Source organism: Equus caballus, chromosome 19 (assembly GCF_041296265.1).
Source record: "Equus caballus isolate H_3958 breed thoroughbred chromosome 19, TB-T2T, whole genome shotgun sequence".
NCBI classification, from domain to species: domain Eukaryota; kingdom Metazoa; phylum Chordata; class Mammalia; order Perissodactyla; family Equidae; genus Equus; species Equus caballus.
This window is the reverse complement of record NC_091702.1, coordinates 47,398,373-47,417,560: the sequence shown is the minus strand read 5'-3', so window position 1 is coordinate 47,417,560 and position 19,188 is coordinate 47,398,373. Positions and strand designations below refer to the sequence as shown.

The following is a 19,188-nucleotide window of genomic DNA, read 5'->3' as shown; positions in this document are numbered from 1 at the left end:
CACAGCCGGAAGAGTGTGGTCTCCCTTTAAGAAAAGCCCCTTGAAAGACCTTCCACTCATTCCATCATGCTTCTGTTGCTCAAAAAGTTCTTGGGGAGTTGAGTGAAGGAAAACACACACACACACACACACAAATGACAACCATCTCTGTCTACAACTCAGAATTAGCTACTGTTAATATTTTGGTATATTTGCTTCCAACATTGTTCTTTAAGAAATCTCTTCCTGTTATTCACCATTAAAATGAAACATGGCTTATTATACAAATTTCAAGTAATGTGGAAAAGAACAAACATTAAAAGGTTTTTTTAAAACACCTACAAGTCCATCGTTAATATTTGGTGAACATTATTCGGGGCATTTCTCTATATATCCCATTCTTTTGAATATCATCAGTTTTGGCAAAGTTTCCATCTTTGAGGGAGGATTTGATTTTTGGAAATACGTCAGAGTTGCCAGGAGCCAGCTAAGTCTGGTGAAGAAGGTAATGATTAAGCTGACTAACAAGATTTTGGTGCCAAGTCAGGTGTAATTGGTTTTCTTGGACAGCTCAGAAATTGGCTCCGAGAGGGCCACCCGTGTCAGAAGTGTTCCGAGGACCAAAAAGAGCTGCACTCTGAGGGGCGGTCTCTGAAGGACGTGTGCAGAGGGTGGCAGGAGCCTTGGGAACCACAACTTCTGGAGTGGAGCCAGGGCTGTGCCCCCTGAGGGCTGTGGGCCTCGGTCAGGTCCCTACCCAGGCAGAGCCTCTGTTTGCTCATCTTAAATGGGATGTTCATAATGTCTGCTTTTCACAAGCTATTATGAAAATCAAATTAGGTCATGGACTTGAAAGCTCTTTTGCAAACTGTCAAGCCCTATACAAATGTAAGGCACTATTATTTAAGTATGTTTGTCAAATTAATCTTGTTTCTTGATGGACACACTTCCTACAGACACATTCACTCCCTGGACGGCCACATCATCAGAGCTTCAGTGCCTAGGACTATTCTTTCCCCTTCTGCTCTCCTCGGGCTGCAGGTTTATCCCTTCAAGGCTGCTTTGCCCTTGACCTCATGATCATTTTACCTGATTTTTCCAATACCCGAACCCGAGCATGGGCAGGGGAAATCAGAGAAGTCTGGGGAGGCACAGTTTGAATCACCATCACTGGCATTTCTAGCTTTCAGCACCCTGGGGGTGTGAGGGTGAATGATCTCAGCCTGGGGTGTCTAAAATGGAATTTTAAAAGGATCTGGTCAATTTACTGTTTACCTGAAATTTCTGTTGACATTCAAAACTCATCAACTCATCTTTCCCAGAACAAGGGAATCTGAGGTCTAAAAGGTTTCTTAGGAGTTCCCATGATGCATTGAAAAAGGGGAGAAAGATTAAAAGCTATAGTTATCTCATCTATAAAAATGAGAGTAATAGGAGCCAGCCCGATGGCTCAGTGGTTAAGTTCGCATGTTCCACTTCACTGGCCAGAGGTTCGCCAGTTTGGATCCCAGGTGTGGACCTACGCACCACCGGTCAAGCCATGCTGTGGCAGGCATCCCACATATAATGTAGAGGAAGGTGGACACAGATGTTAGCTCAGGGTCAATCTTCCTTAGCAAAAAGAGAAAGATTGGTCGCAAATGTTAGCTCAGGGCTAATCTTCCTCAAAAAAAATTAATTAAAAAAAAATGAGAGTAATAACTGTACCATCCTAATAGGTGGTTGGGAGGATGAAATTTCAGGCAGTAGTACAGTCTGTAACATAAAAAGTGCTCGATAAATGTTAGCTATTATTTTTGGTGCTATTAATACAAAGATTGGAGTTTATAGACTCTATAAACTAGGAAGATGTATATGCTATCATTGATTTTTGACACATGAAAGAGTTCCTCATCAATAATGAGCTGCTGTTACACATAATTTGTAGATATAATTTCACCATTTGGAGTGTTTGCTTTTTTATTTGTATTCATTCGTTCAACGTATATGTATGGAGTGTTTACTATGTATAAGGCATTGTGCCATCCACTGGAAATATGACAGTGAACCAAACAGACATAGCCCTTATCCCCAGGGAGCTTGCTGTCTAATGAAGGAGACAAGCAGTAAACAAATAATTACGGAAATGAGAATTCTGTTAGAACTTGTTTTAAGTGTAGTGATGGGAAAGTACAATTCTATGAGGTCATGTAGCTGAGTGGACTCAGTCTTGTGTGGAATGAATGGTGAGTGGGCCGAGAGGATTCAGGGAAGCTTTCCTTAAGTAAATGACATGTGAGCTGAGATCCACATAATGAGCAGGACAAGTGTAGCAAAGAGTGAGGAGAAACAAATTCCCGGTAGAAGGAACAACAGATACAAAGGCCTCGAAGCTGGAAGGAATAGGACATAGTCACATCCGGAGTAGTGAAAGTGATGGGTTTTGGAGCAGAAAATAAGGTTGGGGGCTAGAGGGGAATACACCAGGCAAGGCCTTGCAGACCATAATAAGAATTGTGATCTTGACCCCCACAGCAGAGAAAGCCATTGAAGTGATTTAAGCAAGGACATGAAATGACCAGATTTCTGTATTCAAAGGTCACTCCCACTTCAAGAAGAAGAATGGATTGGAAGGGAGCCCGAGTGAATGCCGGGAGACAATGTAAGAGGCTATGTGAGGATTGATGGTAGCTTGACCTAGGGTGGTATGGTGGAACTGGAAAGAAGTGGAAAGAATCAGGAGTCATTTAAGGGGCTGGCCCCCTGGCTGAGTGGTTAAGTTCATGCACACTGCTTCGGCGGCCCAGGGTTTCACCGGTTCAGATCCTGGGCACGGATCTGGCACGGATCTAGCACCAATCATCAAGCCATGCTGAGGCAGTGTCCCACATAGCAGAGCCAGAAGGACGTACAACTAGAATATACAATTATGTACTGGTGGGCTTCAGGGAGAAAAAAAAGAAGATTGGCAACAGATGTTGGCTCAGGTGCCAATCTATAACAAAAAAAAGAGTTATTTAAGAGGCAAAAATCTACAGGATCTCATGACGGACTCGATGTAGGAGGTAGGAAAGGGGAGGGATGAATAATCCATTCAGCAAATATTTATTGAGCCCCTATTAAGTTCCAGACACTGTGCTAAATACTGAGGATTCAACTGAACAAGACAGCGGTTACAATCTAGGTTTGGAGCTGGAGAGTTGATAATAAATAAATAAACAGATAAACAATCACATGTTTCCATTTTCAAATTACAATTACATGTCACAGAGTGTGTGATTGTAGATAAGTGCTACGAAGAAAAAATACACAGGGATATCAGACAACCGGGTGACGGCAGCTTTTGATAGGGTAGTCAGGAGAAACCTACCTATGGAGGTGACATTTAAGGTCAGACCTGAAGGATGAGAAGGAGGCAGTCAGGAGAAGAGCCTTTGTCAGAGTTAACAGCAAGGCCAGAGCTTGGTGTGTTCCAGGAACAGGTAAGAGACTAGGGTGGCTGAAACTATGAGCAAAGGAAGAGTCACACAGAATGGGGCTGGAGAGGCAGACTGTTAGTCAGTGTTTAAAAGATCACTCTAACTGATGTGTGACAGATGAGGAAGAAATTGATTGTTTTAGAGCAAGAGTGAAAGCAGGAAGACCAGTTAGGAGCCTGTTGTTCATGTGATAGAAGATGATGGCTTGGCCTAGGCGTGTGTCGGTGAATCAGGGAGCGGTAGACAGATAAGAAATGGACAGATGCATTTTGTAAATAAATCCAACTGGCCTCATTTAAGATCCAAATGGCCCATAAAGCAGTGGTGGCTTGATCCACTTGCAGAGTTTGACAGCCTGGTGTAAGCTACCTATAGAAGCCGAATCTATGATTCATCTCCTGAGTCCAGGCAAGCATGTGGCTGCAATTGTCTAAGCTCCAGAAGAGCATGTTGTTGGCATTAGGGAGACCCAACTGGGATCGGGGATCAGAGACCCAAACCTGGCACCAAAGTAACTGGGATGAGGGTTCACCAAGACTAAGGCCCCCAAAGTCACAGCAGCCCGAAGTGAAGGGGAACTCTGTTGGGCTAGGTGTCTGTGAGCACTGCCTTCCTAGAACCAGAAATGGGAACTGGTTCAAAACCGGGGTCAGGGCTGGGCCAACCGTGGAGGTGAGAGTGGCAAAGCCACCAGTTAAAGGTCAGAGGGATGGAGATGTGCCACCTATGACAGTATGATGAGACATTTGGTGGGTGATTCAGACATTTGCGATCTATTGTAGAATAGCAAATAGTGTGATCCTGATGTTCTTTACCTCTTTGTGATTTAGACAGGAGGAGTCCCTGACTTGCAGACTTGATTTGATCTAGAGCCTGAGGCCTTTTGGTAGCCTCACTGGGAACATACTTGCCTTCCTGATCCCATTCTCTGATTCCCTGCCCTCTCAACAGCATTTTGCACTTAAGGTAAAAGATTCAGAATGCTGTGACAAGTTTCAGCTCAGTGCTGCCATGCTGGTATATCTGCATGCACGTGTGTGTACACACATTGTGTCAACCATGGGGAGCACGTGTGGCAGCTGGGGCGTGAGTAATGGCCACATGAAGGCACATTACCTTGCAGGGTAACAAGGCTCTCCATGCTTCGAGTTATGTGTGAAGTTAAAGAATACGCAAAACTGATCTAAAGTGACAGAAATCAGAATCATAGTTGGGTGTGTAACTGACGGGGAGGGAGCATGAAGGAGTCTTCTGGGGATGCTGAGAATGTTCTCTCTCTTGATCTGGATGGTGGTTACATGGATGTCCTACATTTGTAAAAAAATCATCGAGTTATATACTTTTACAATTTGTGAACTTTATTATTTGTAAGTTATAACTCAATACAAATGTTTTTTATAAAAGAGACAGAGAAAGAGAAGAGACACCTGATCCCAAGGCAGATAAGACCGAGAAGGATGGTCCATTCTGGTGTCAATCACAAGGACCTCCAATCAAGCAACGGGCCTCCTCCGGAGCTCGTTTGCATCTGACCACTCCTTCCTGCCCTTCTTCCAATCTCAATCCCCAGCCGATGCTAAATGCTACCCAGCAACATGTAGAAAGGTTGGCAACTTACGACAGGAAGCCAGGAGCCAGTGAAGCGTCAGAGAGTACTGATTATTTCCAACCATTGGATATCCAGTGTGACATGGACTGAAAATTTCTAGAGAAATACGCAGCAGCGTCCCTGTTAGTCTGCATCAGCATCCCTGCTGATCACAGTTAACCACAAATGAATTAAATAAATCATAGAAGACCAAGGATTTACAGCACTTTGAACTTGAGATCCAGGAGAAGAGAAAAAATAAGAACAAGAAAATTAACAGAATGACATTATTTTTGTCTTCTTAACTTTCAACTTTATTTACTGTCCTTTTCTTGGAGATTCTACAATGCACATTAGACTATTAAGGCTTGGATAAGTCCTGCAGTAAAGAGACATGGCTATTTTTATTTAATACAGTATTTCCATATACATTTGACCAGAAACACTTTGGGAAATTCTACTTTAAGGCTATCATTCACTTTCTTTTCCCCTCACTCCTTTCCTTGGAGAAAACATCAACCCTCACTGATTCAGCTGCCATCTTGGTGCTAAAGTCTTTCTTGTGTTAGCCCCAGCCCCAGCTTCTCCCTACCCCAGCTTCAGAACATCCCTACCCATAGCACGTCTTCAACTAGATGGTCCACGTGGGGCAGAACGGGGATCTACAGGGTTTCAGAGGAAGCTCCGAATTCATTAACATTTCATTCAACAAATATGAAGAATGAAGCTGACGGTGTGGGAGAGGCTCTATTTCTGCAGTTTTTATTAAGCCACCTTGAGAATTGAACCCTGAACTCAGTGAATCATGTAATGAATCATGTATGAGTCATGCAGAATCTTTACTGATCTATTGCAGCTAGAAAGACAGTAACAATGAAAACAACAACAAAAATCTCCAGTACACCAGTGAAGTCTTCTGGGAACAATCCAACCAAAGTTTAAATTCTTTCTCCATCATTTATTAGAGTCTGACGTGGCCAAGTCGCTTCACCTCTCTGAGTCTCACAAGGGTCAGCCTGTGAGTAGGGATAACATCTGTGGAGAGTGTCAGGAGGAGTTAACGAAAACCATGGCAAATATAAAGTCCCTTTTACCTTTGAGTCACTTCTCTCTTATTTGTCCATTGAACTGCCACCTTCTCTTACTTCCTTTTAGATCCATTAAGCTAGCACATTCTCCACACAAACACCTGCATCCACATCTATTCAAACCCCTCCTTTTCACCCCAAGCACAAAACTGATAATTCTAACAGAGAGAGCTGGCTGGCCGCTTTCTTCCAGGATTGAGGGGGGTTGGTCTTTTTCTGGGATTGCTCTGAAAGACAACAGCATTATTTCAGAGTAGAGTCTACAAAGTGAGATAATGGAGACTAGAAAAGGCCCGTGGGAGGACCCATTCCCAGCTGGGGGTAAAGACAGTTCACTTTGTCTTGACCCTTGCTTTTCTCATTTGCTAAGTAATCCCCAAAGTCCCCACCAGCTCTGCTAGCCTAGGTACACAGAGCGTGTGCATAAAGGGCCTGGCAGCTTGCCCACACCGCTTGCCCATGAGAGATTCAGGAAGCAGCGAGAATGTCTGTTGAGTACATTACAGCATCAGTTCTCAAAGACAAAAAAACAAATAAACTATTTTCCTAGGAGCATCTAAAGGACTCTGTGGCCATATCAATATGGCTACTTCAGAGTCACATGTCCTTCCCAAAATGTGTATCCCTATGAGGGACACCCACAGTCTGAGGAAGGAGTGCATTAGAATGGTCCAGTGAAAGAACACTGACTCGAGAATCTGAAATCTGATTCCAGCTGAGGCTTTACCAGTTGTCACTTACGTAATATTGGACACACCACTTAATCCCCGTGAATCTCAGGTAATTTTGTTGTTGTTTGTTTCAGCGTCATGGGACTAGCGCTAGTCATCTCTTCCCTGTCTAGCTCACATGGATGTTAATAATGCTCCATCTTTTCTTCCTGTGTCTATTCATATTTTAAAAACAAATTGGTTTCACTGCACATGCTGTGCTGTACATTTGCTTTTTAGTTTAGTTAACAGCATTTCATCAGCATTGTCCCATGTCTTTAGGTAGTTCTATTACACATTTTTAAGGACCCCATAGTCTTCTATTATGAGACTGTAGCATCTTTGCTTGCCAATCCTCACCTGTTGGACATGGAGTTCTCTTATCTGCTGTTAGAAATAGTGTTGCCAGGTGCAGAGAAAAGGAAGGAATCTAGGCTCCTTAGATCGGGATCACACCTCTTGTGCTCTACTTACGTAGACCCATCTGTCTCTGGCTGGAATCAGGACCTTGAAAATAGGAGGGCCTGAAGGACTGGTCCCTTAGAAGAGAGGAACGGGCTGAGTAGAAAGGGCAGGAGCTGAGTCTGTCTGGGAGACTGATGTGACAGGCACCTGTACATGTGTTAGAACAACAACCCTGGGAGGTAAGGGTTGTCCCCATCATACTCGCCCTGTATGTGGCTGAACTGAAGCCCTGCTCATAGCTCCCATGTTGAGAGGGGAAACTCAGAGGAGACCAGAGGCACCCTGTGCCACCCCCTCCTGGGCCTTCACCTACTCTCCGCCTCCCCACCAGGTATCCTCCCCTCCATCCCCCTCGCCTGTCCACTCCTTCCATCCCCCAGTGCCCCACTCCCCTCAGATACATCCCTCAGGTTCCCTCTGATTTAGCCTTTCTGGAATCCTCAATCACATATTTAGCATTTTATTCTAAATGATCTCACTCCCAGATTCGTAGGGTTACCGTAGTTGATTTACACAGCCTGACCTGTGTGTGATAAAGTCCCTACAGGATAGAAAAACCCCTTTTTTCCTGAAATTACTGTTAAAATTTAATAATCCTACAACACTATGAAGATACTCTATGCTGTGTCTATTTTATTGTAAACAGTCTTGAATTTAAAATACACCTTTTTTAAGTCCACTAAACTCTTTTTGCAGCCTCTATACTTTTCCCTCCCACCTCCACCCCACCCTCAATCAGGACACACACTAGAAGCAAAATGTCCCACTTGTCCACTGGGGTGTATGTATTTGCATTTCTTTTAAGGTGAGTTTCTCTGTTTATCTAATAACAGTGGGGACCGTGGGCAGAGCCGGCGGGAGTCTGTGCTCTTCTCAGCCACTGAGCAGCTGATAACCAAAATGCGGGCGTGAGCTAGAAGATCTCGAATATCCTTTCCAAATTTAAAATTCTATTATCTGGACATAATAGTTAAATCTTCTAGTGGGATGGACCTTTCCTTTGTGGTTCCCTTTCTTTTGTAAAAAGTTTGCAGGCTAAAAATTAAAAATAAGAAGGCTTCCACACCTTCCCTAAGTAAGCTCTATGAAGTGAGAAAATGAACATCCATCACATCCTGCTCCCAGCACCGCTAAAGTGTGGCCATGTGACCTTGGCAAGCCGCTTCCCCTCTCAGAGCCTCAGTTTACCCGTTTCTAAATTCGAGATTTAGGCTAAACGTATTCTGAGATGGCCCGGGCATTATTGGATTCTAATTACTGTGTATTCGTTCTGCTCAGAGTGTGTCTCTGGTCTTAAGTTATCAATAACCCTCAAGGAGCCTAGGACTTGGTGCAGGACTTCAAGCCCAGCCGCGGCGCACACGGGCGGCGTTCGGAGGAGGCGCCCGCGGGGACCAGGAAAGCGCAAAAGCAGCGACAAGGCCGGAGAGGGTCCGTCCTTTGGCTCCACGCATTACAAGTCAAAACAACCTCCCTTCGCTGCTGACGCCACCGCCGCGCTGGGGCTGAAAATCGACCTGCGATCTTTCTGCTCCAGCAGCGCTGCCGGCGGCGGATGCGGGCGGAGGGCGGCGCGGCAGCGGCCGGCGGGGCTGCTGACGGCGGAGAAAAGGGCCGCTTCCCAGGGTGTCCTCGCCCCGCCCCGCCCCCTGGCCACAGACAGTCGCCGAGCCCCCAGGGAGTGGACGATGGATGGGAGGTGGGTGGGAGACCCTCTCACCTGAACGAGGGGAGGGGTCAGAGAGTGGCCACTTCTAAGCCCAGCCCTCTCCTGCGGCTCCGCCTGCACAGAAGGGACTTTGAAAGACCCACCAAACCGTGCCGCCCAACTCGGCCGTCTTACAGAGGAAGAGACCAAAGCCCAGAGAAGGGCAGCAGCCGCTCTCAAGGGAAGGTGGCAGAGGCGAGACTAGAACCACGGTCTCCTGACCCCTTCTAGTCTTCTATCTCCTCCACCAGGCTTCTTCAGCCAAAGGGCTTTCTCTTGATTTCTTCTTAAACGTGCCTCCAAGTTGTTGCCTTGGCCCATCAGAGTGATAAAGAACTGGCGATTTGCACACTTCAAAACGGAAACCCATGCCTTCCTGTGGAATCTACAGGAGATCTTCTTTGCTTGGTCTGCATGCCATCGGTTTAGATTTTTTACAGCTTTCTGAATGTCATCATCTGGCCTATGGTCACCTTAGAGACATCCGAAAACGTCCTGATCGTGATCTCATTTTAGGGGTGTGTCACATAGCCAGTCTCATCCACCCTGTGGACAGGATGCTAACTGCATCTCAGAGGGTACCATTTCTCTAATCTAGCTGTTGAGTAGCTTGCCTGACTTTCTGCCCCAGTCCCATCTTGTCATTGTACACTTCCTTTTTGAAGGTAGCCTTGCTGTGAGTGAGCTAAACGGGTGTATTCTGGGACCAGAGGGAGATGGCAAAGTAACCATTCTGCTCAATTCAAGTAAGGGAGTGGGGGGCTTCACTGCTATCATCATGTTAAGAACTAGTGTTTATTGAGCATTTACTAAATGCTAGGCTCTGTGCTAAATTCTTAAAAGAATTACTTTGATATAATCCTTACAACAATCCCAACATTCCTGTGTTAGAGATAAGGAAACAGAGGCACAGAAATTAAACAACTTGCTGCAAGTCACCCACTAGCGATTGGTGAAGCAGAGATTTGAACTCTGGGTTCATCCAGAGCCTGTGTCTTCAACTGTTACACCCTGTTGCCTCTCATAATATAATAAACATTTTGGTGTAAGGGGAAGGATGCTAGATGGGTAATTAGGACGCTTGGCTTCCATTCTTGCTTTACCTTGCTTTTCAGGTACATGAAACACCTGACAAATAGAACTGTGCAGATATGCGTTTCTCTGGAAAGAGTAGCCATAGTTTTCATCAGCATCTCAGAGAGATCCATACCCTGCCCCCTCCCCCAAAATAAATATATATATGTATAAACTCTCCAGATTGTCTCATCTTTATATGCCCAACAGTCCACTCTACAGTCTTTTCTAACACTTTAAATAATGATGCAATAGCAGCTTCAGGCTCCGGGACCCCTCTCCAGCCCAGAGCTGTGAAGAGCTCCTGGCTGCTCTCTGGCTTTTCAAGCCCGCCCGCATATCCAGATAGCGATCACAGGAAGGACAACCTGGGGATGGGATCATCAAATTCATCCTCCACCTACTTGCAACACCTCAGCATTTTTGCTTTAGCCGTTGTGTTCTTTACTTGCAGCCAGACTCTAAGTTTATTAAGAGGCCCCAAGAAAAGATTTCAGAATCTATTGTACTATAAAAAGAATTCTAGTCATGGAGCCTCCACCAGGCTTGGGGTAAAGCGTCCATTCATTGTGCATCTGCTGTGTCCTGAGCATACGGCGGTGGACGAGATAGACCAGATCCCTGACTGTGTGGAGACTCAAAGGGACTCCAGCAGGAAAGTGCTAGGAAGATGCACAGAGCACTAGGAGAGCGAGACCTGGAGAGTCAGGAGGGGCTTCCTTGAGAGGTGGTGGGACCTGAGTCAATCCCAGAAGGATGAGTAGGAATGAATTAAGCAAGAGGTACAAGTCACAGGGGGTGGAAGAGCATTCCAAGCAGAGGAAGCAGCTCGTGGGAAGGATCCAAGAGAATAAAGAACCTGACCCATTGGAGGAACTGAAAGGACAGGCAGACTGGAGTGCAGAAAGAAGGAGAGTGGTCTGGGCTCTCTCTACACCTACGGAGGAGGCTGCTGAAGAAGACAGGGCCAATATATGCAGGGCTCCCGGAGTCAAGAAACATGGCTCCCAGTACCAGCTGTGTGAGTGACACAGTACTAACAGGCTGTGTGACGTTGGCAAGGCAGGTAATATCTCTGACCTTCCATTTCCTTAACTTAAACATGAGAGATTTGAACTAGATGGTTTCTAAAGTCCTTTCCAGCTCCACTATCCTGTGATTTTGTGACTTCAAAGAAGGTGAAATGATCAGTGAGAAAGAGAAAAATGGCCCCTGCTCTCTGGGAGCTGGGTGGTACTACCAGCGAGGCCCCACCGTTCTCCTGAGGAACATAAGCAATTTCATAGAACAACACCAGCAAACGAGACCACTCTGTGGCTGTGATGGATAAAGACAAAAATAAGACCACTCCACAATCAAGTCTGAACACAGACAAAAGCCTTAACATTGTCAAAACCACAGAAATGAACAAACACCCCCCTGTCCTGGCTCAGATGACTACTGCTTCTTTACCGGTTACAGCCTCAGCCTCACTCTGGTCTTCCTTCTTTCTAGACAAGATTTACTAAGATACTCAATCACAGAGTGACATCTGCTTCCTGACAGCACGAAGCCCTGCTTCCTTAAACCCCCCCAAAACCACCTCACTCAAGCCCCGACCCTGGAGGTCCTTTCTAGCATCTTCTTCGAGATGACCCACCGTTCTTCTTCTCTGCAATGAGCAACGAACCCAACTTGTCCAACTACAGGGCTGTTCCCCGAGCAGGGCCGGGACTGGGGCGGCCATGACCAGCAGTGTCTCTGACATTTGCACCCTGCTGCCTCTCTTTCCTCACCCTAGTTCCAGTCCTGTGCTGGTGGGCCTTCGCTGGAGGGCATTGACATCAGCCCCCTGCTCTTTTGATGCTCTCTAATCTCACCACAGGCACCCTGCTCCAGGCCTCGGAGCGTTGGGGAGTAGAGCCATAAAATAGAGGAGGAGAAGAAAATGAGGAGAGAAATGCAAGAAAATGACTTCACAAGGCAATTGGTTTGCATCCACCCATGAGGGAGCAGAGTTAAAACTATCCCTAGAGCGAACACTGCTTCCCTCCTTTGAAGCTCTGGGCTTCCTCCTTCCAGGCCTACACCCTGCCCAGCTCATGCATGGGCTGCTTGGGAGGTAGTGATATTTCTGTTTCCCAGCCAAACCACACCAATCATACCCTCCCTTAAAGTCATCTTCACAGGAAAGGAACCAGCTCCCAGGGAATTGACTCATTTGGTAATATCAAAGGGGGCGAAAATTATTGCTACTGGTGATTCAGCTTCTCAGCTTGGACTTCCCATCCTTAGCTAAAATTTTTTCACTGGGGGGGAACCACACAACCCACTCCATTCTGTTCGTGTGAGCAAGTGGTAAACAAACAAGACCCCTGATGCCTCCTGAGTCAGATGACAACCCAGGGGAAGAAGAAACCTGTTTGGCCACAGAACAGATTGTCGGACTTACTCCTCTGATTGAGAAAGCTAGTGGATTCAATGCCTTTTAACTTGAGGAAACCGTTGCTCTCGCCAGGCACATAACTATTTCCGAAGCTGTCAGTGTATAGTCATGGCAAAAGTAGAGTTTTCTCTGTGTTCAGTTTAATGCAGAGGTCAACAGATTTTCACTGTAAAGGACCAAATAGTAAATATTTTAGCATTGTGAGCCAGACAATCTCTGTTGCAACTACTCAGATCTGCCATGTAGCGCAAAAGCAGCCATAGATGATATGCAAGTGAACAGGCACATCTGTATTTCAATAAAACTTTATTTACAAAAACAGGCAGCCCAGATTTGGCCCACGGGCTGTAGTTTGCCAACCCCTGGTCTAATGTAGTCATCATAAGGACATAGCTGAATAAGAACAACAATAATTACCTTTGCCATAACTTTTAAAGGAGCTTATTTCTCATCGGAGACATTGGGAGAAGACTTAAAAATCAATTTGGAAACTTCTGGAAGACAAAAGAAAGAAAAAGAGGGAGAGAAGAGAGAAGCAAGCAAAAATAAAAGAATAGAATTTTATTTCAAAAGAGGAATGAGGGGGCCTGCCCAGTGGCATAGTGGTTAAGTTCACACACCTCTTTGGTGGCCTGGAGTTCACAGGTTTGGATGCCAGGCACAGGCCTAGCACCACTCATCAAGCCATGCTGTGGCAGCATCCCACATGAAATAGAGGAGTATTGCCATAGATGTTAGCTCAGTGACAGTCTTCCTCATCAAAAGAAAAAGAGAGAGAGGAATGAGGGAGTGATGGTGGAAGGAGCTCTTGGTAAGGCATCGGGGGCTTCTTACCCCAACCGACTCTTCAGGAGCCACTCACTGGCTCAGGGACAACAGAGAGACCCTGAGAGTGTGCTAGATAGCCACAGATCACAGAATGTTCAGAACCATTCCAGCTCCTGAAGAAGAGGTCTTTCTGAGCCTCTAGAAGGCTCCCAGAGGAAGCAGAAGAGAAGAGGGCGTGCTGGGCAAATGGGGTTTGCGAAGGTGAGTTCTAATGGCCACGTGTAAACAGGGTCCCGGGGCTAATGCACTGGTTGTGAGAGAGATGAATCCATTTTGCAAATTTGAAAGAGGAAATTAATGAAGGATTTAAGTTTAAAGTAGAACTCTGAAGATTCTGCCAGGGAAAGGTAGAGGAGAATGATAAACAAGTAGGTAAATCCCCTCCATTTGGCTGGGAGAGAAGGCGAGAAGTAGCTGATCTGTGGTTCATGGCCATTTTCTCTAGTTCACAGATCATGCACACTAATTATAGATTCAGAAAGTTACCCTAGCTTTACAGCAATGATTTCTGAACTGTGTTTCCTGGAATACTATGTCATAAAATGTTAGCAATTATTGCATGAGGAAAATTTCAGGGAAACTGAAAAATGAACTGACATTGACAGGAAGCCACTGTGCATCTATTCCAATGCACTTTGGCTTTGCTAGGTTATGCTTGGGAAAGAAGTTATAGCGCTGGAAGAAAAAGGTTCATTTTGAAGTCAGTTGGAGATTTTTCAGAGCCAAGAACGGACTATTAACCTAAGCCAATGCAGATACAAGAGTTGCTAAGATGGTCTAGCCAGTGGTTCTCAACTCGAGTGTACGTTAGATTCACCCACAGGGCTTGTTAAGACACAGATTGCTGGGCCCCATCTCCAGAGGATCTAATTCAGGGGTGGACCCCAGGAATTTGCATTTCTAACAAGTTCCCAGGTGATGGTGCTACTGCTGCTGGTCCCAAGACCTCACTTTGAAACCCACTGCCCTGCGCCCAGCCTGGCGCCTGAGAGATACGAGACTCTTTGTACAAGTACATGACTTTTCTGCCTGAGGGTTACCACATTGCAGGAAATCAGTCGGATGGGTTTCTACTGTGTGTGAAGGTGTGTTGGATGGTCCAGCTTCAAAGTCAGGCTTCTAGAAACATACATGGGCTTTGTTTGGGGAAGGTTTACTACTTTGAGACAGTCTTCCTCCAGAACAGCTGCAGGTATCATTAGCAACAGGGAGTCTTCTCATAGGGACAACTGAATGTAGCAGGTTCCATTTATACGCTAAATGATGGTCCATGATTCTCCAACATGTGCAAAGCTGGAGAGGTCAGTTAATAAATCAATCAGTATTCCCTGACGTTTCCTGACAGGGAGACATGGTCCTTCAAAATGGGAATAAAATTCAACATGAATTTAACAGGAGACTAGAGTGCTTCAGAAATAAAATAAAATTCATCTTGAACAATTGCAATGTGATATATTTGGGGATTAAAAAAAATACAAATATAGGTTCTAAAAAGACTGCTCAAGCAAATGTGTATCAGAAAAACAAGGAGAATGTGAAGGGTCAGAATGTGGATGTGAGTCAACCAAATTATGGTGTCATGGACAAAAGGCAAAAATACATCCTGAGATCTGTCACATAGGGCTGGGACACGATGTCCCTCAACCTCAGGGCATCTCAAACATGGTACCAATCTTTGTAGAGCATACTCTAAAAAATGAAGAAGTTAGAAAAAGTCCATGACATATTAACATATATCTCAAAAATATGAAATTGCCATAAGCAGAAAGGTGTGAAAGAGATTTGGGTTGTTAAGCCTGGAAAACAATGAAGGTCACTCTATTCTACCTTTAAGAGAATGAGAGTTCTCTGCCTCTGGCCTTTCAGTACATTGGTAAAGTAAGCAAGAGAAAATGGCCCTGGTCTTTAAGATATATGTGATTTTAGTTAACTTTGAGGAAAAATATTCTTTAAAACAGGATGATAAAACACTGAGCATATGTCATTTTTGGCCTTGGAAATTTGCAAGAAACTAATAGTGGTTTTAGAGTGCCTTTAGAATTTCATAGAGCTCTTTGATGATTTCTGCACAGTCCTGGAGAAAACTTGAAGGAAAGAATTGCCATATTATTTGAAACAGTGCAAATGCCCATTAATGGGAAAGTGCATGAATAAACTGTGATATAGTCACACAGTGGACTATTATACAGCAGTCAAAATGATGAACTATAGTAACACACGATAATGTAGATGAATCTTTTTCATATAATATTGAGTGAAAAAAGCCTCAGAAGATTACTTACAGTATGATACCCTTTTATAGAGCTTAAAACAACTAAACGAAAAATTTTAGTACTTTTTAGGAATACAGGTAGTTACAATATAACCATATAAAAGGAAAGCAAGAGATGACTACAGTGAAAAAGACTGACAATACTAAGGGTGGGCAAGGATATGGATCAATGGAAATTCTTACATAAGGCCGATGGGAAGACAAATTGGTTACAACCATTTGAAAAACTTTTTGGCAGTATCTACTGAAGCCAAATATACACAAACTCTATGAGTCAGCAATTCCACTTCTAGGTATACACTCAACATATTTCACCAAAAGACATGTTCAAGAATGTTTGTAGCATCGCTATTCATTAAAACCCCAAACTGTTCATTAATAGGGGAATGGATAGATAATGTGTGATATAATCATATAAAAACACTATACAACAGTGAGAAAAAACTAATTATGCTTACGCACAAGAATATAGATGAATCTTGCAAACATAGTGTTGGACAAAAGATACAAAAGACTATATATTACATAATTCCATTGATATAAAGTTCAAAAACATGGAAAACTGATTTGTGATGGTAGAGGTCAGGCTACTGGTTATCTGAGTGGGGGTAATGACTGGGAGGAGGCATGAAGGGGGCCTCTGGGGTTCTGTTTCTATTTCTTGATCTAGATGCTGGTTACCTGGATGTGTTTACATTGTGAACATTCACTTAGGATTTGTGCACATGCCTGATGTCTTATACTTCAATGAAACGCATATTTTAAGAGAGAGAGAAGAGAGATAGAAAAAGGGAGGGGAAAATAACCAAAACCAAAAAAGATGGAAGATATGAGGAAGAAAGAAGTATTCGTAAGCATATATTTCAAAGCATATATAGTATGACTAGACAGTAAAACCTTTTTTAGCAGTGTTTTTCCTTCATGTTTAATGTTTATGTCTATTTATATAACCATACTTTTTAGTACACTTTACAGTAACATCTTTTCTGATTTAAAAAGTAATATGTGTTTTTTTTTAAATTTCAAAATAAGAAAGAAATCCATGATTCCATCACTGAGATCTAATCACTCGTAACATTTTGACGTGTATCCTCCCAGTCTTTATTTGATTTAAAAAATTTTTTTAAAGCGGGATTTAGCGGTGTGGGGAGGAAAGCTAAGAAATGATGAACATGTGGTTCAAGCTGATGGTTTCCTTGGTGAGAGAGACACAGGAGAACAGGGTACAAGAGGGGAACCTACAGATAGGCTACTACTGATGTTCTTTGCTTTGGGTGGTAGATTCACAGATGCTTATTCATTATTAAGACTATCTTAGAGGAGCTGGCCCAGTGGCGCAGCAGTTAGGGTCGCACGTTCTGCTTTGGCAGCCTGGGGTTCACCGGTTCGGGTCCCGGGTGCGGACGTGGCACCGCTTGTCAAGCCATGCTGTGGTAGGCATCCCACATATAAAGTAGAGGAAGATGGGCATGGATGTTAGCTCAGGGCCAGTCTTCCTCAGCAAAAAGAGGAGGATTGGCAGCAGATGTCAGCTCAGGGCTAATCTTCCTCAAAAAAAAAAAAAATCTTAGAAATAAAAAATAAAATAGGTGAAGGTAGTCAAAAAGTACAAACTTCCAGTTATAAAATAAGTCCTGGGGATGGAATGTACAGCATGGTGACTATAGTTAATAATACTGTATTGTATGTTTGAAAGTTGCTAAGAGAATAGATCTTAAAAGATCTCATCACAAGAAAAGAAATTGTGACGATATGTGGTGACGGATGTTAACTAGACTTACAGTGAGCATCATTTTGCAATGTGTGCGAATACTGAATCATTATGTTGTGCACCTGAAACTAGTACAATGTTAAATGCCAATTATGTCTCAATTCCCAAAAGGAGTAAAAATATCTCTAGAAAATATTGGAGAATCACTGGGCGATAAAACTAATTTAAATAATAAAAGAACTCAGTAAGGTATCAGAATATATAATTAACATACAAAAATCAATCGCTTTCATGGACACAAACAGTAACCAGCTAGAGGACATAATGGTAAAAAAGGGGGAAAAGCCCCATTTATATAGTAAAAAAGGTGACTAAATACTTAGGAATAGGGGCGGGCCCCGTGGCACAGCGGTTAAGTGCGCACGTTCTGCTTTGGCGGCCCGGGGTTCACCAGGTCGGATCCCAGGTGCAGACATGGCACCACTTGGCAAAAAGCCATGCTGTGGTAGGCGTCCCACATATAAAGTAGAGGAAGATGGGCATGGTTGTTAGCTCAGGGCCAGTCTTCCTCAGCGAAAAGAGGAGGATTGGCAGTAGTTAGCTCAGGGTTAATCTTCCTAAAAAAAAAAAAAACTTAGGAATAAACTTGACAAGAATGTGCAAAATCTACAAGAGGAAATACTCTTTAAAGACACAAAATTAGACTGGAACAAAAGGAAAAGCATCCTGGTTCTTGGGTAGGACCACTCAAGATCATAAAAATGTCAGTGTAACATAATCCCCATAAAAATATCTACAAGCTTTTTGTATGGAGCTAGACAAGTTGGTGCTAAAGTTCATAAGGGAAACAAACATTCAGGAATAACCAGGAACACACTAAGAAATAAAAACTACAAAGGTGGACTGGTCCTACCAGATATTAAACCATACCAAAAGTCACCATAATTAAAACAGGGTGCTACTGCCACAGAGTAGATGGGCTTTTTAATAAATGCTGCTGGCACAACTAGGCAGCCACTTGAAAAAGATCAAATTAGATCTGTATCTTACACCAAATGCAAAAATAAACTCCACACTGATCAGGAAACTAAATGTAAAAAAGAGAAAAGTTAGATAGACAATAATTTAATAAATTAAACTCGAGAAAATAAGGTGAATTCTTCTAAAAACTCAGTGTAGGGAAAACTTTCTAACACTGACTCAAAATCCAGGGGCAATAAAAGAGCTAATTCATACATTTGACTACATAAAAATGTTTTTAAAAATTGCGTGGTAACATAAAGTCGAGGAAGAACTGCCAAATTAGAAGAAAACATTTGCAGCATATATCACAGATAAGGGGCTAGAAGCCACAATATATAAAGAACTGAAAATTTGAGGGGAAAATCACCAAAACCCTGATAGAAAAACAGGACAGATATATGAACAGAAACAAATAAATAAAAATAACTTGATAAACAAATAATAGTGGGCCAGGCGTGGACCAATGATGAGGATGTGTCACCAACCAAGAATTATGATTAATCCAGTTTTGTGCACCTGAGGTTCAATTAAAACTACAAATATTCTCATAATAGATTTTATACTGTCTTTGGAAGTAAGTTTAAAGTTCAGAAGCCCTAAAGTGATGTTGTTAAGATATGCTAGGCTGCACTGACAACTCAGAAATGAAAGGAAAACGGCTTCCCTTCCTTTTCTTCATAAACCTCACGTAGTTTTTTCGGTGAGGTGTAAATTCCAGCTCATATACATGATAAAATTGGCCGCTTCAAACTCAGATGTGTCACAAGGTTTCAGTGTGAACCAGATAAGCTTCCCAGGTTCCTTCTACCTATAAAATTCTGTATTTGAGATTAGTGACCTGGTGTCCCAAAACAGTCTC

General features: G+C 43.5%; 1 protein-coding gene and 1 non-coding gene across 2 annotated transcripts in view; both read left to right on the top strand.

Moving 5' to 3' along the window:
- CASR (calcium sensing receptor) overlaps positions 1–19,188 on the top strand; it is an 80,707-nt gene that overhangs the window by 20,715 nt on the left and 40,804 nt on the right. The gene's annotated exons all lie outside the window — the stretch shown is intronic.
- LOC111769143 (small nucleolar RNA SNORD112) lies at positions 18,786–18,857 on the top strand. Its single transcript, XR_002801939.1, has one exon. It is a non-coding gene; the product is annotated as a small nucleolar RNA SNORD112 (small nucleolar RNA).